Genomic DNA, 13850 nt, shown 5'->3' on the forward strand with positions numbered 1-13850 from the left:
GGCCATCTTCCTCGTCAAGCTTAGCTTATGATGTTGGTCCCCTGCATTTCATTTTTATCATTTCCTATTGCTTCCTTTCATATATGATATTCGTTCTTGAAAAAAAGAAAATGTATGTAAGATCCAAACGTTACGAATATTAGCTGTGTAAATGACTATGTAAGTATTTTGTTGATTTGTTGATTTGTATTGATTTTGAAATGCAGAAATAAAAACTGAACTGAACTGAACTGAACTGAACTTTTTTGGATATCTCAGCCATTTGAAAACCAATTTTCATCAAATAAACGTTGAATCCTTCTTAAAATTACATGCTCTTTCATATTTCATAAGAGGTTTCTCATTATCTCACTTAGGCACGTCAAAACATGAATCACCACCTCAACCAGTACTGTACAATCCCTTTAATCTATTCAGTGTAGATCTCGTGGACCCCCCCCCCCACCCCCCCCCCCCCCCCCCGTGTGTGTCGGACTCTTATGAACCTGGTTTGCCTATACGTCAAGCTCATGGGTAATATTATAGTTTCGAACTGGCGGGCCTGTGTTGGCCAGTGTCAAGCTCGTGGGCTGTATGATTCCGATGAATGACTCATGGTCCTGGAGCATACAGTGACGTGATGGACCATCTGGAAAATGACATACTGTGAGGCCTAACATGCATTCCACATGAAGCAATCCTGTGTCTTCCAACTTCAATTCAATTCAATTCAATTCAATCATAGTTTATTTCCAATCAACGAAAGCCAAAGAAACATAGTACAAATTTCCAATCAACAAAAATCAAAACACAGTACAAAGTATACATGTCATGAAATGATATTGTTCAAACATTTGCAAAAAATTCATATAATATCCGAGATGAATTATATAACAACATATGTTTATATATATTTATACAATAATTAGGAGGAACAATACAAATATACTTCGTGGACGTGCGGAAAATAGATTCGATTATGGAAAATAGTGATCTACTAAAAAGCAAAGCTTGTGGGACGTGGATCGCTAGATAAATAATGAGTAAAAATGATATATTATTCGAGGGTTTTTTATAGGTATTATATTTGATATAGATTATTTAAATCATTTGTAAAAATATATATATATAGTAGTTATATTGAGATACGCAGGTCGGGAAAAAAAATATATAAAATATCAATGTTAATGCCCGGACACTGTTCACTGAACCACGTGTACCGGGAAAATATGACAAGGACAACACACTCGTACGCACATTACCCACACACATATAAGACGCGAGACAGTACCGAGAGGAGAGAAGACGGTAACAATACAAGTCTACGAAGAACAAAAGACAGGAAAGGAAGAGGAGAGAAGAAAGAAGAGAAGTCTGCATACAGAACACGCAAAGTGCTGCGACATCAGGACAAGTGAAGGCTCAAGCATGAATTAAAACAATTTAAATTATCTAAAATTATAAATAGAAAGTAGATATTTTCTGAATTTGTATTTAAATGTGACGAATTTTGGGGAATCTTTTAAACTATTATCTAGATTATTCCAAAGTTTGGGTCCGGTATAAAGAAATGTACTTTGGGCATATGCGGTTCTCATTAATGGAAGATAAAATTCACCGGATCGTCGCGTGGGATAATTATGTACATGACTGTTTCGATGAAATAAGTCATGAAATATTTTAGGTAAAAAATTACTGTTATAATTAAACATAAACTGGCCAAGTTGAAACACATACAAATCTTTTATTTTTAGTATTTTATGGTCAAAAAACAAAGCATCCGTATGTTCTCGGGTATGTAGATTGAAAACAATTCTGAGCGCTTTCTTTTGCAATAAAAAAAGTTTATCTAAGAATATCTGATATGTGTTACCCCAAGCAAGAATCCCATAGTTTAAATAAGGCAAGATTAAACTAGAATAAAGAGTTAATAATGCAGATGAAGGAAGATAATATTTTAATCTGTTCATGACTTGCTTTTGTCATCCAATTAAGTTTGGCGCATTTTGTTGATGACCTCTTTAGGTACCTCACTTGCAAATAGGAGTGGAACTCCTATTTGCTCTAATTGTCTTCTTTATATGCTATACTCCTTAATAATTGGACCTGGCCAAGAGTGGTGTCCCCATGCCCAAATATTGCTTGTTTCCAATATGGCCGCCATCCAGTTTGCATCCAATGTGTGAATCAGGGTACGCTGGCAGCGGGTAATATCACTTGCATGATCCGGTTAAAACTCTGCCAGCAAGTGATGATTCAGTGTAACCTCCTGCTGAAATTGGTCGAGATCTATACCCTCGATCTCTTTCAAGACAGGGCAGCATCTGCGTCTTCAGTGAAGCACGCGATGGAGCTTACATGCAGGGATCGGCACACAGATCTTCTCCACAACTAAACTGGATAGACATCCCGAGGTCAGACCAGCGTGCTCATAGGTGCACAGCCACAGTATGCGATCATCAGTCTTCCAATGGCAATATTTAAACAGTTTAGGTGAAGACCAGTTTATCGCTATGATGGGTGCATTGCACATAGAGTACAGGATGCACGAGATGATAAGAAAGCTTCTTTTTGACTCGAGGGGTCACCATCCTTTCTCAGGCAGAGGTTCTGAACTATCGGGTCGTGCTCAGTCTGCACACAGTGAGCTGAACACCATATCAAGTATACGCGGTATGCCCAACTGTAGGACCTGTAAGTCCTACAATGTTAGCTCTACAGGAAAATATACGAGACCATCCCATGAGACCGACACCCACGAGTCATACAGCCCACGAGTTCAACATTGAAAAAAAAAGGTCCACGGAGTCATACAGCCCATATGAGTTCGACACTATATAGGTAAAAACAGCCCACGAGTTCGACATTACAACAAGGGGCTTAATGTGTCGGTCTTGTGGGCCTTGTTTGCTTAGTGTCGAACTCATGGGCTGTATGACTCGTGGGCTGTATGATTCGTGTGTCGGTCTCGTGACGTGCACCCAAATATACTCCCCAGTTAGGTCCAAGCACCTCAGAATGTTAATGGACCCTGAATGTCGTCATGAATGACGTATTACGGCATACCCAGTATGTACCGTCTTAATCAAATGACGTTACACCTGTAAAACATACCCTTATGGCGTCACCAGGGGATATGGTACCAAGTACAACAGTACACCCTTAATGGTATTTTGAATCAATATTTCTTACACTGGTTGGAAAATATCAACAAAATGATACTGTCCTGATTTACAATAAGGAATTCACTTAGATATCTAAAGTCCGATTTCATTGTATTTAGTAGTGATCTCTATATATTGTACTGCCGAATTTACATCCCTCAATTTTGAAAATCTATAACAAACTAGATAAATTGAAAGCACATAAATTCAACTAAACAAAAATTCTACATCCAATTAATTTCCAAACTTTCTTCAATCCCAATATACTTCAAGAGACTGACAGTTTATATCAGGGTAATTTTTAGCATTTCCCACATTTTGCACTTATTGACACTGCTTTGTGTGTAATGACATGGGAAAAATGCATGGAAAAATCAAAATACATGGTTATGTATTTTACGTGGAATCAGTTCCTGTCTGTTGTTTTGGCAGAAATGCATCAATCTTGCAATGTTGTTGTTTATTATTTTCCCTCTCTATCATGAGTACATATGGAATGTGTTGACCAAAGTTGTTGTGATGTCGGAAAATGCGAGGATGTATTGCAGGTGGCCTATTGCAGGTGGCCTTCAATTTGTTTTCACATTATATTGACAATACTGTAACTCATCCAGATGTCTCTTAAAATGCTTTGAAAAACTTCTGCTTGATTTCACATGAGCGGATGATTATCAGTTGTCTTTCTGCTATCATCTTTGTGAAAGTATTGTTTCTCTTCAAGATTGCGTGCCAATTAATCTGCACTTTTACTGTTGGTGCTCTATAAAAGACATTCCAACCCACTTCCAGCCTAGACATCCGTAGGTGTTGTGGTGTAGAGCGGGATCTGAACATCTCTCATGAAGCGAGACTTCTCTTCTCTTTTCTTTTCTTTTCCTTTCACCAATAATAATGTGAAATAAAGTATTGTTTCTCTTCAAAAGATAGCGTGTTACGGCTGGTGCTCTATACAAGACATTCCGTTCCACTTCCAAGTTAAATATCCGTAGGCGTTGTGGTGTAGAGCGGGATCTTAACATCTCTCATGAAGTGAGACTTCTCTTTTCTTTTCTTTTCCCCACTAAAAAATACGTTTAGTAGGAAACATAGAAGCCTTCGCACATACTGTTTACATTTCCCATCGTATGCTTTTAACATCGGAATTTTCACGTACACATTTTGCCTGCAAAAGAATTTCCAAGAACTTTTCAACACCATACAATATGTTCAAAAGAAACCATTTTGTTCATACATAATTTACTCGACAGAGTGATATATACTTATCGCCGTCCACGTACTCGAACAGTTTTCGCTAAAGATACAAGTATGTTTACAAGACCGCAAACAGTAGAATGATTTGCCCCTTAAAAAATCAGACTACACCTCTTGAAATATCTTCAAACCTAAATTAAAGTAATTCCTCTTATATGATTACTCTCTTGTATGTATACACGTACTGTCCTACTTTAGCGGGGGGGGGGGGGGGGGGGTCGACAAACCCTCTGTCAGCTTGGATTGGTCCCGTCAGCTTTTCTCTGTACTGGTAGGGGGTTAGGTACTCACGTAGAAACCAATCATCACAAAAATTCCAAAAGTAGAAGAAACTAAATATTGTTCCACAACACCAAATGCAAACTGCAGAAGAATGATACAATTTACATGGATAGCACCAATGCTACTAACGGCATATTTATTCAACGACCTGCCTCCCTGTAGGTCTGAAACAAAGACTTAATCACAAACAAATTTCTTTCCTCACAACTTAGTTGAGCATTCCACTCATCACTTAAGTGAGTCTTTACGGCGTTTGAGACCATTTCATATACCGTCTTATTCTATGGGAAAGGGAGGGATTTGGTTAGTATAGAGGGAGAAATGATGTTAGCGGGTGTGGCCACTTATCTCGACGTCGGTACGGTCGACGAATGAGGTCCTCGTCTGCATGTCATTGTCGATCTCGTCAGTGTGGCCGTTGAGTGATCTGCTGCCACGCCCTCATTAAACTCTTCGTCACCATCACTGTCCACTTTGTATCAGTCTGACAGGGCGCTTTAACATCTCCGATGACACCAGTTAACTATTTGGAGTTTGCAATTGCACTCCAAATTGGCGTAAACCAAAGTTTTGTCTTATTGTGACTTACAGTTTCTCCTCATGTGCTGCTGCTCGCTGATTCAGTCATGACAGTCGGATCCTCATCACATTCACAGCGTAGGTCGATGGTGCATTCAGCATCGATAAAGATTAGTTGATTGACTAGGAGGGGGGCATGATGTATCAAGAAAGGGGAGCAGCTCCTGACTTTATCTCAGTGGTCTTCAACAATTCTCAAAGTTCCTCAAACTTCCAAAATACTCTGCAGCCTTTGCTTCACTACATAGTGTGAAGCCGCTCCCATTGTGCTTGCCACTCTATCTGATTTCTCGGCTGAAACATTCTATTTGTATAACTAATTTACTAACAAACTTGGCCCTAAAACATTTCATTGGCTCAATATTATATTAGGGTGTGGTGTTCACTAGAAATTAATTCCTTGTTGGTCAAATGTTCAATTTGCTCTTCCTATTCGTTTCTGTGAAAACTCAATTTCAATTTCTGATTAACTCGTATTTTGGTTTCTTCATTTACTTCATCTCTGTAACCACTGGTAAAGACTTAATTGTTTCTTGAATAACAAAATGATAAACCAAATAAATATTAGTGTCCTTGTGACATCCGACATCATTGTTGTTCTGGGTCGTTGTCCCTGAATTTGTCTTTGGAATTCCTGTCTGACCCACTAAACTAAACAATAAATGCTAAACTAAGAAAGATAAATTCTGGCAGGAGGGCGACCTTCCAGCTCAGAGGGTCATCTATGTTTGGGGATCAGAGGGCAAAAACACGTCATCGCGTCATTCCCCGTAATTTGGTGATGGAGAGTGCATGGAACTAACCACTAGCGGAGAAAGTAGCCAATGTCAACGTCATAAATTCATAAGACCATAGACTTTTCTTGGGAGAAGAGAATTGACCCAAAAAAAAAAGGAAATAGCTGGAAGGAAGATACTAGTAAACGGTTTCATAAACTCCAAGAAGGGGAAAAGACTGAGCATATTGACGTCACAGGGTGACTAGGAATACGACTGCAGTGGTCTGTTTTCTTTTACTCTCTATCATATTCTATTCTATTCTATTTATTCTTTATTATGTATGAGCTAGTAGCCATCTGGGCTACAATTGTAAAACAGATATGTTTGTTTTGTACATCTTAACCATGTTTATCATTAAATAATGACATCACAAATCAATATTGTGATATTTTGAGGTAATTGACCTCTATAAAAGGTCAGCAGAGGTCAAAGGTAGAAACCTGTCTGCGCTCTTTGGAATATGAAGACAATTTTATTGTAAAACAGATATGCTTGTTTTGTACATGATTATGTAACCATGTTTATCATTAACTAATGACACCACAAATCAATATTATAATATTTTGAGGTCATTGACCTCTAAAGGTCATCAGAGGTCAAAGGTAGAAACCTGTCAATGCCCTGTCATGCCTGTGGAATCGGAAGGTAGTTTCTTTGTAGTACAAATGCATATTTAGTGTATCGTAACCATATCTAGGCCTATCATTCACAAATGCCTCCAAACATCAATAGTCTGATATTTAAAGTTCATTGACCTCTGGAGGTCATCAGAGGTCAAATCAGACTTACCTCCCGATCTTGAAATGAATCTTATGGTATGTACTAACACAGGTAAAAGTTTCATGCTTTAGTCAAATTTTGCACAATCCTCTTGATTTTGAGGGCTTAACCGCTCTACTAGGAAATGTTGGGGGCAGACAAATCATTTGTCCCCAAGCAATTCCCGAGATGAGGACAAATCTCGAACTTTCTTTATGGAAGATTGTCCAACTACAGCCAAAACTATGCACCGGATCGTTGAATTGCAATCATTTAATATGCAAAAGCTCCGCTACTGGGTCCCTTTCGATAGACTTTGTACACTTTTGAGATTTACATATTTCCCTTTTTTATCAAAGAGTGTGCAGCAGATCATTCACTTACAAAGCTCCCTCATATGCGGAGGCGTCGATGGAGGGGGAGGGGGATGGTTCCCCCATAAAAGTATTGGGGACAAACATATCATTTTGCTCCTCCTCGTAACTCCCGAGATGTGGAAATGTTTTTACTTTTTTAATAGAAAACTGTCTAAATATTTCACCCCTTCCATACCCTCCACGTTCAGTCCTTTCTACAAAATACACTTTAGATTAACAGATTTTAAAATGTTTCATCTGGAGTGTGCACCAGGCCTGTTACTTCAGTTTAAAAAAAATGCAAATGTTCCGTGGGTGGGAGGAGATATCTAGATACTTTCAATTAACCATGTTAACAGAGGGTTCCCCTCCCCCCCCCCCTAAAAAAATAGTACACACTTCTGGGATTGAAATTTTCCCAGATTACATCATTAATGTGTTTACGAGAGATTTTCATTTGAATTTTGAAAATGCAAAAGCACCCTCGTATGCAGGGGCGTCGATCTTGGAGGACGAGGAGCGCGGACGGGGAAGAAGGGAGGGGTAAACATATCACCATGATCCCCAATGATTCCCGAAATGAGGAAAATTTTCTTGCGTTTTTCGACAGAAAACTGGAAGGGTGGTGTTAGCACTCGCCCACGCCTTCTCCCTGCTCGCCCGTCCCCCCCCCCCCCCCGCCCCTATGCATACAAGTAGACTGTGGTTACACTTTGAACATAGACAGTTTTCCAAATAAGGATTATGCCACAAAATGCGTGCACCAAAACGTTTATGCAATTAGAAAATACAGAATCTCCCTGTAGGAAGGGGGAATAGGGAATAGGGCTTATCCCCTCCCACCTTCTCTGATTGGCAAATTTCCAGATATTCCAACAAAGGTGTGCACCAGATTGTTGAATTTTAGTACTAAAACTGAAAAAAAGCTCCCTCGAATATATGGGGACATATCTTGCCACCCTTCCTTTTGCTTGGTCCCCTCTATAGACTTAGTATACTTCGGGGAATGACAATTTCCGAATTTTCCACAAAAAGTGTGCTTCAGATTGCTTTAATTCAATTCTAATAACGCAAAAGCTCCGTCTTGTGTTCCCCCTCCCACACCCTCCCCCTAAGCTCTACCTCACTAGACTTCAATGTACATATTATAACACAAAGATGGTGCACACTCGGAATAAGAGCTAAATTCCATGATTTTAACACTTCCCTGAAAAAACCTATTTATTTCTTCGATTATTTTTTCTTTTTTTTGGGGGGGGGGGCGCTGGAAAAGAATTCCAAGTATTGCACCAAAAGTTTGCACCAGATCGCTGAATTTCAGGTCTGAAAATGCAAAATCACTTTCGTGATGGAGGAGAAATGCCCCTTATCTACACCCTCGTGTGCTTGCTGTGTGTGTTTGATTGCTTAACAGACAGCGTTCATGATAATCATTCATCGTAAAAATGGATACAATGAGTTTGTTCAAATAATACCATTTTATAGGCAAATTGTTCATTGTAATCTACATCAAAATATTCTGCTACCTTAAACGAGTGGGACTGTTTCAAGTCGATAAAACACCGAAAACATGCATAAAATTGCACCATTTACAACATCAAAATGCAAAAAGTTCTCACCGTGGGAGAAAGACACCCCCTCCACCCCCCCCCCCCCCCCGCTGCTCGCTCCGCTCGCTTGGGCTCGGTCGCGTTGATGACATTCAGTGGAAAAATTAATACAAGAAATTTATTTAAATAATACCATTTTACAGCCAAATTGTTTAATAATAATCGACATCGAAATATATTGCTACCTTAAACAAGTGGGACTGTTTCAACTCGATAAAACACGCAAAAAAAATGCATCAAATTGCACCATTTACAACATCAATATGCAAAAAGTTCTCACTGTGGGAGGGGAAAACCCCCTCCCACACCCTCCCCCCTCACTCGCTTCGCTCCCTCGCATCTAACCGCTCCCCCTGTAAGATCAAATCCTGGCTACGCCGGTGATAGGCCATATATACTATTTAGTAGGCCTTCACAGTGGTGTCGCATAGGCAGAGCAAGACCTGAAATACCACGATGTAGTCATTCAATTATCTATGAACATTTCTTTTTCTTACTTGTTTTTGATAGGAAAAAACCCCCAAATTTCACCAAAAGTGTGCACCAGATCGCTAAATTTCAGGTCTGAAAATGCAAAATCTTCCTTGTGTGGCAGGGGGGTACCCCCCTCCCACACCCTTCCCCCGCTAGGTCGCTCCGCTCCCTCGCACAGATATTCCAACTCCAAGTCCCTCCCCCACCAACCATCCTTAAAACGGATCGATGTCCCTGGGATGATTGCTTTATTGACTTAAATCAAGAAAATTGAAGAATACAATTAATAGCTACAGGAAAATATCTACTACGTTATTACATACAAAGAAATGGATATCCATATTACCATTTTATTGAATTTATTTGGGCATTATTCAGGACTGCGCTACGTTTTTGAAAGGGGGGGGGGGGTGTTAAAATCGCCTGTCAGTCAACAAGAAAGAGCATCAAAAGACAAGAAAAACAGCAACAAAAAAGTCTTCATACTTGTAAGGTCTGATTTTTCGCCGAAAGTCGGCTGACAAGCAAAAAAAAACCCAAAACAAACAAACAAACAAACAAAAAACAAACAAGAACAAGAAAAAAAGTCTTCATTTTTTGCTGCCATACACTTCCCTCCCACTTTATCCAAGCTTTTCTCTCTCCCTCCCTCCCCCCCCCCCCCCCCGGGCTGCGCCGGTCCGGTTATGGGCTTGTAATCGTAGTGATGGTGACTATCGCCGATTTCCCCCCCCCCCCCCCCCACTCCACAGTACGGATTTACGCCGTTGGTTCGCGGGGGAAAAGAGAGAACTGAGAGGTCCGTTAAAAAAGCAATGCTTGAATATTGTGAACCATAAATGTGTCGTGTAAATTTGATTGATGAGTATTTGCCCATTAGGCATTACAAAAATTCAAATGAGATGAAATAAAAATGTTATGGGACAGAATCAAAACCGTCATTGGTATAATACCTTTTATCCTGTTAATTACTCCAATATTTCTCGAAATTATTTTGTTCATCATGTCTATTTGCTTTTCCCAGTTCAATTTGCAGTCAATAAAAACCCCAAGAAATTGTGTACATTCTACTTGCGATAATTTTACATCATTCATTCTTACATCACAAAGTTCAAAACCTGAAATCTTTTTCTCACCTTTAAAAAATACTTGTATTTTGACTTTTCAATATTTACAATCAATCTTTTACCACGAAACCATTTTGACAATTTAGATAATTTATTATTCACATCATTCACTAACACATTTAAATCAAAACGAAAAATCAATGAAGTAGAATCATCAACATATAAAATGAATTTAACCACACGTGAAATATTGCACATATCAAACAAAAAAAAAAACAAAAAACAATGACCTTAATTATGGAACCCTGGGGGTCTCCACGTAAAACATCGTCATGTATCCTATAAAGCATCTTTGTATAATGTGACTTGTGTCTGGTTATTCAAATAACTTCTAAACCTTTTAAGTGGAAGACCTCTAATACCATCAAGCTTTTGAATCAATATTGTTGTATAATGTAACCAGTTATGGTATGCCCTTGGCAACGCCACGGGGTACGCGCATGTACACCACCGTAGCCAGGGCCGTGAGGTCCGTGCCAATAAAGCCTCAAGCCAGCAAGATGTACCTCTAGTACCGTCTCCGAATCAAACCTTATTTCTGCGTCTCTCTTTACTTTTGTGTTATGAAACTGCCACAAAGTCCTACCCCATAACACAACATGGTGGCTAGTTGCGGGATATTTTTCATGGACCAGCCAAAGACGCGAAATTAAAGAGACATTTCGTCACTTTTCTGGACTGACCGAGCAATCGTCTGATTCGACGCGGATCGTATGCGCGTAGCTTTGACACAGCATACGCATAGCTTACGATAGTAACGGTGCGGCACCAGCGCACGGACCAAGTTTTCAATCAAGCAAGGTAACAATTTAGTTACATAAATGCATGTCTATGGACGCTCTGCTGCTGCATTTATGAAATGAAACATTGGCTATAATACACTTGATTACCATAGCATCTTGCTGCAAATGCCAACAGTGTGCCATTGATTTTATGGATTATAAAATCTGTTCCAGTGTTCGTACCTACTAGTACCATGACTGAGCACAAATAGAGTCTACGTATCACAGCTTGGTTTCAAAACTTTACCGGCACAGTAATCATACGTGTACCGTACAGATATTAGGACTTGGAAGCACAGTTCTCGGTAGATCTATCACTAGCTCTAAGTGTAATGTGTGAGCTAATGGACGCTCTGCAGCACACATTACCTAGCCAGTCACCAATTTTATCGTTCAGCAAGCAAATGCACTTTGCAGTGTGGAACATTATCGGCACATCCACAGCAACCGGACTACAGGAGAGTCACGGACCGGACCTGTGATCCAACCTCATCGCAACTACATCGAGCCCAGCGGAGAGCCAAACGCGGACGCTGCAGCCGCCGTATCCTGAGCCAACGAAGGAGCAAACTCCCGACAGCGCAGCGGACGGACTAGCCAGCTAGCGTACGTCAGCCAAAGAGGTTCTATATAGAACCTCTTTGACGTCAGCCCATTGCGGATGGATATTGCCACGGATTTTCATTGCAGTCGAGTCTAATGTCAAGTTAAATTACGTGACGCCTAGCCTAGACGACTGTGATTTTGAGTGAAAGACGCTATCCAGATAATATGCCATTTGATTTTTAAGTGTTTTGATAAAACAAAGTAAATAAATTCTGATCTGAAAGAAATCAGGCAGTTAGACTCTGTTAACATCTGCCTTAGATATAAATGAACACAGATATGAGTTATTCCATTGTATCTTAATTTGTGTTATACCAAAGTACACGAGTGAATGAGAGTATCGAGACCCAAGGAAAAGGTCCAGCGCATATTTTGTGAGTATATTTATGCCAATATTATTTTAGATCTTGTGAAGTACCTACTGCAGTATTAGTTAAGCTAAGTAACAGGTCACATATTTTCCTGTACGTGTGATATTTGTTGCAATATACATATTGATTTGTGACGGATTGAAAATATTTTTATGTACTAAGTAAACATAACTAAAATTTTGGTTGATGAGTTTTGATTGGTTGCAACCACCAATCATCAATATTGCATTGGTTATAATTTCATTTTAAGGTGTATGTATAACTGTTATTATAAATTATTTCTATAACCCAGACTTAAACTAAAAGTAAATTGATAAATAAGATAAAGATTTCAGTGATTATAGTTACCCAGTATAGACTGTATACAAAGGATAATTTTGTGGATTTATGGTTTAAATAATTCTTCATCTGAATTATTCAGAGGTAACTGTTTGGAATATAGATATTCAAATTTTTGATGTTCCATCTGAATTTGAATTTATTGTGGGATATTGTTTACATTGAATTGTATTCTGTCTTACGCAATATTCTATTCATTTCATGCTGTTGAAGTGCATTGTTGTTATTTTTTGTTTAATACTGATATTCATGAGTTAAACACAGTTACATTAAGGCTAAATTCCCTGAAATGAATTGGAGCGCTAGCAACGTGGCAGATGAGTTTAAGATTTTGCGACAAAGAACAGAGCTTTGCTTTTTGGGCCATAATATTGTTGATCCTATCAAACAGGCAACAAAAATAGAAATTGCCGTTGGCAATGAAGGCCTTCGCAAGATTAATGCATCTGGCCTCTCTACTGATGACCAAAACAATCCGGCAAAACTGTGGAACCTTTTTGAAGACCAACTAAAGGTCAAGGTCAATTTCAGAATCTACTGTCTTGAGCTCATGAGATACAGGCAGAAGTCAGGTGAATCAATCGATGAGTTCGTTAACAGATGTCGAAGTAAAGCAGTGGAGTGTGACTTCGAAGCCGATGAGTTATGTGAACGACTGGTAGAGCTCGTGATCGCATCCACACCAATAGAAGCATTTCAAAAGGATTTGCTTGATCAACCAAAAGGGTTCAATGCAGAAAAACTGATCGAAACCGGACGCAAATACGAGGCAATCATGGCCGGACGTCAATGCCTCCAAACACTGGACAATTACACAAACATCGGTGCCATATCACCTACGTCAAAGAAGCGTTGTGGAAACTGCGGTCTGTCCCACCCCCCCCCCCCCAAGCGATGTCCTGCCTACAAAGACTATTATAAGGCATGCGGTACCATCGGTTATTGGGGAAAGATGTGTCGAAAAACCAAGCATGAAAGCAAGACAACCCAGACACACGGGCGGATCAACCATCCAACAAAAGGGACGCAATCGATCCAGGAACCGAAGGTTCAGAAACCAATCCACATATCGAGGGAAGGACAGAGATCGGAGCCCATCCCAACGGGACTGGAAGAAATCGGTTGATGCTATCACTGAAGGTAACCCTCATGAACGCCCATGGCAGGAGCAGGAAGACAACGTTGAAGCCAGTTTTCATTCCATTGGCTCCAAAGACACAAAGGAAGCATTTGTGGATGTCGAAATCGTCTGTCCTAAACGCACAGGAAGAGCTACCCTGAGCCTAAAAGTGGACACTGGAGCAGGTGGTAATGTTCTACCTTTGCGCATCTTGAAAGACATGTACCCACAGACGTGGAGACAGATGATCACTCCAACGAGTGGACAACTCA

Source organism: Diadema antillarum, unplaced genomic scaffold, assembly GCF_040938485.1.
Source record: "Diadema antillarum isolate AM-2024a unplaced genomic scaffold, OU_Dant_1.0 scf00000137, whole genome shotgun sequence".
Taxonomy (NCBI): domain Eukaryota; kingdom Metazoa; phylum Echinodermata; class Echinoidea; order Diadematoida; family Diadematidae; genus Diadema; species Diadema antillarum.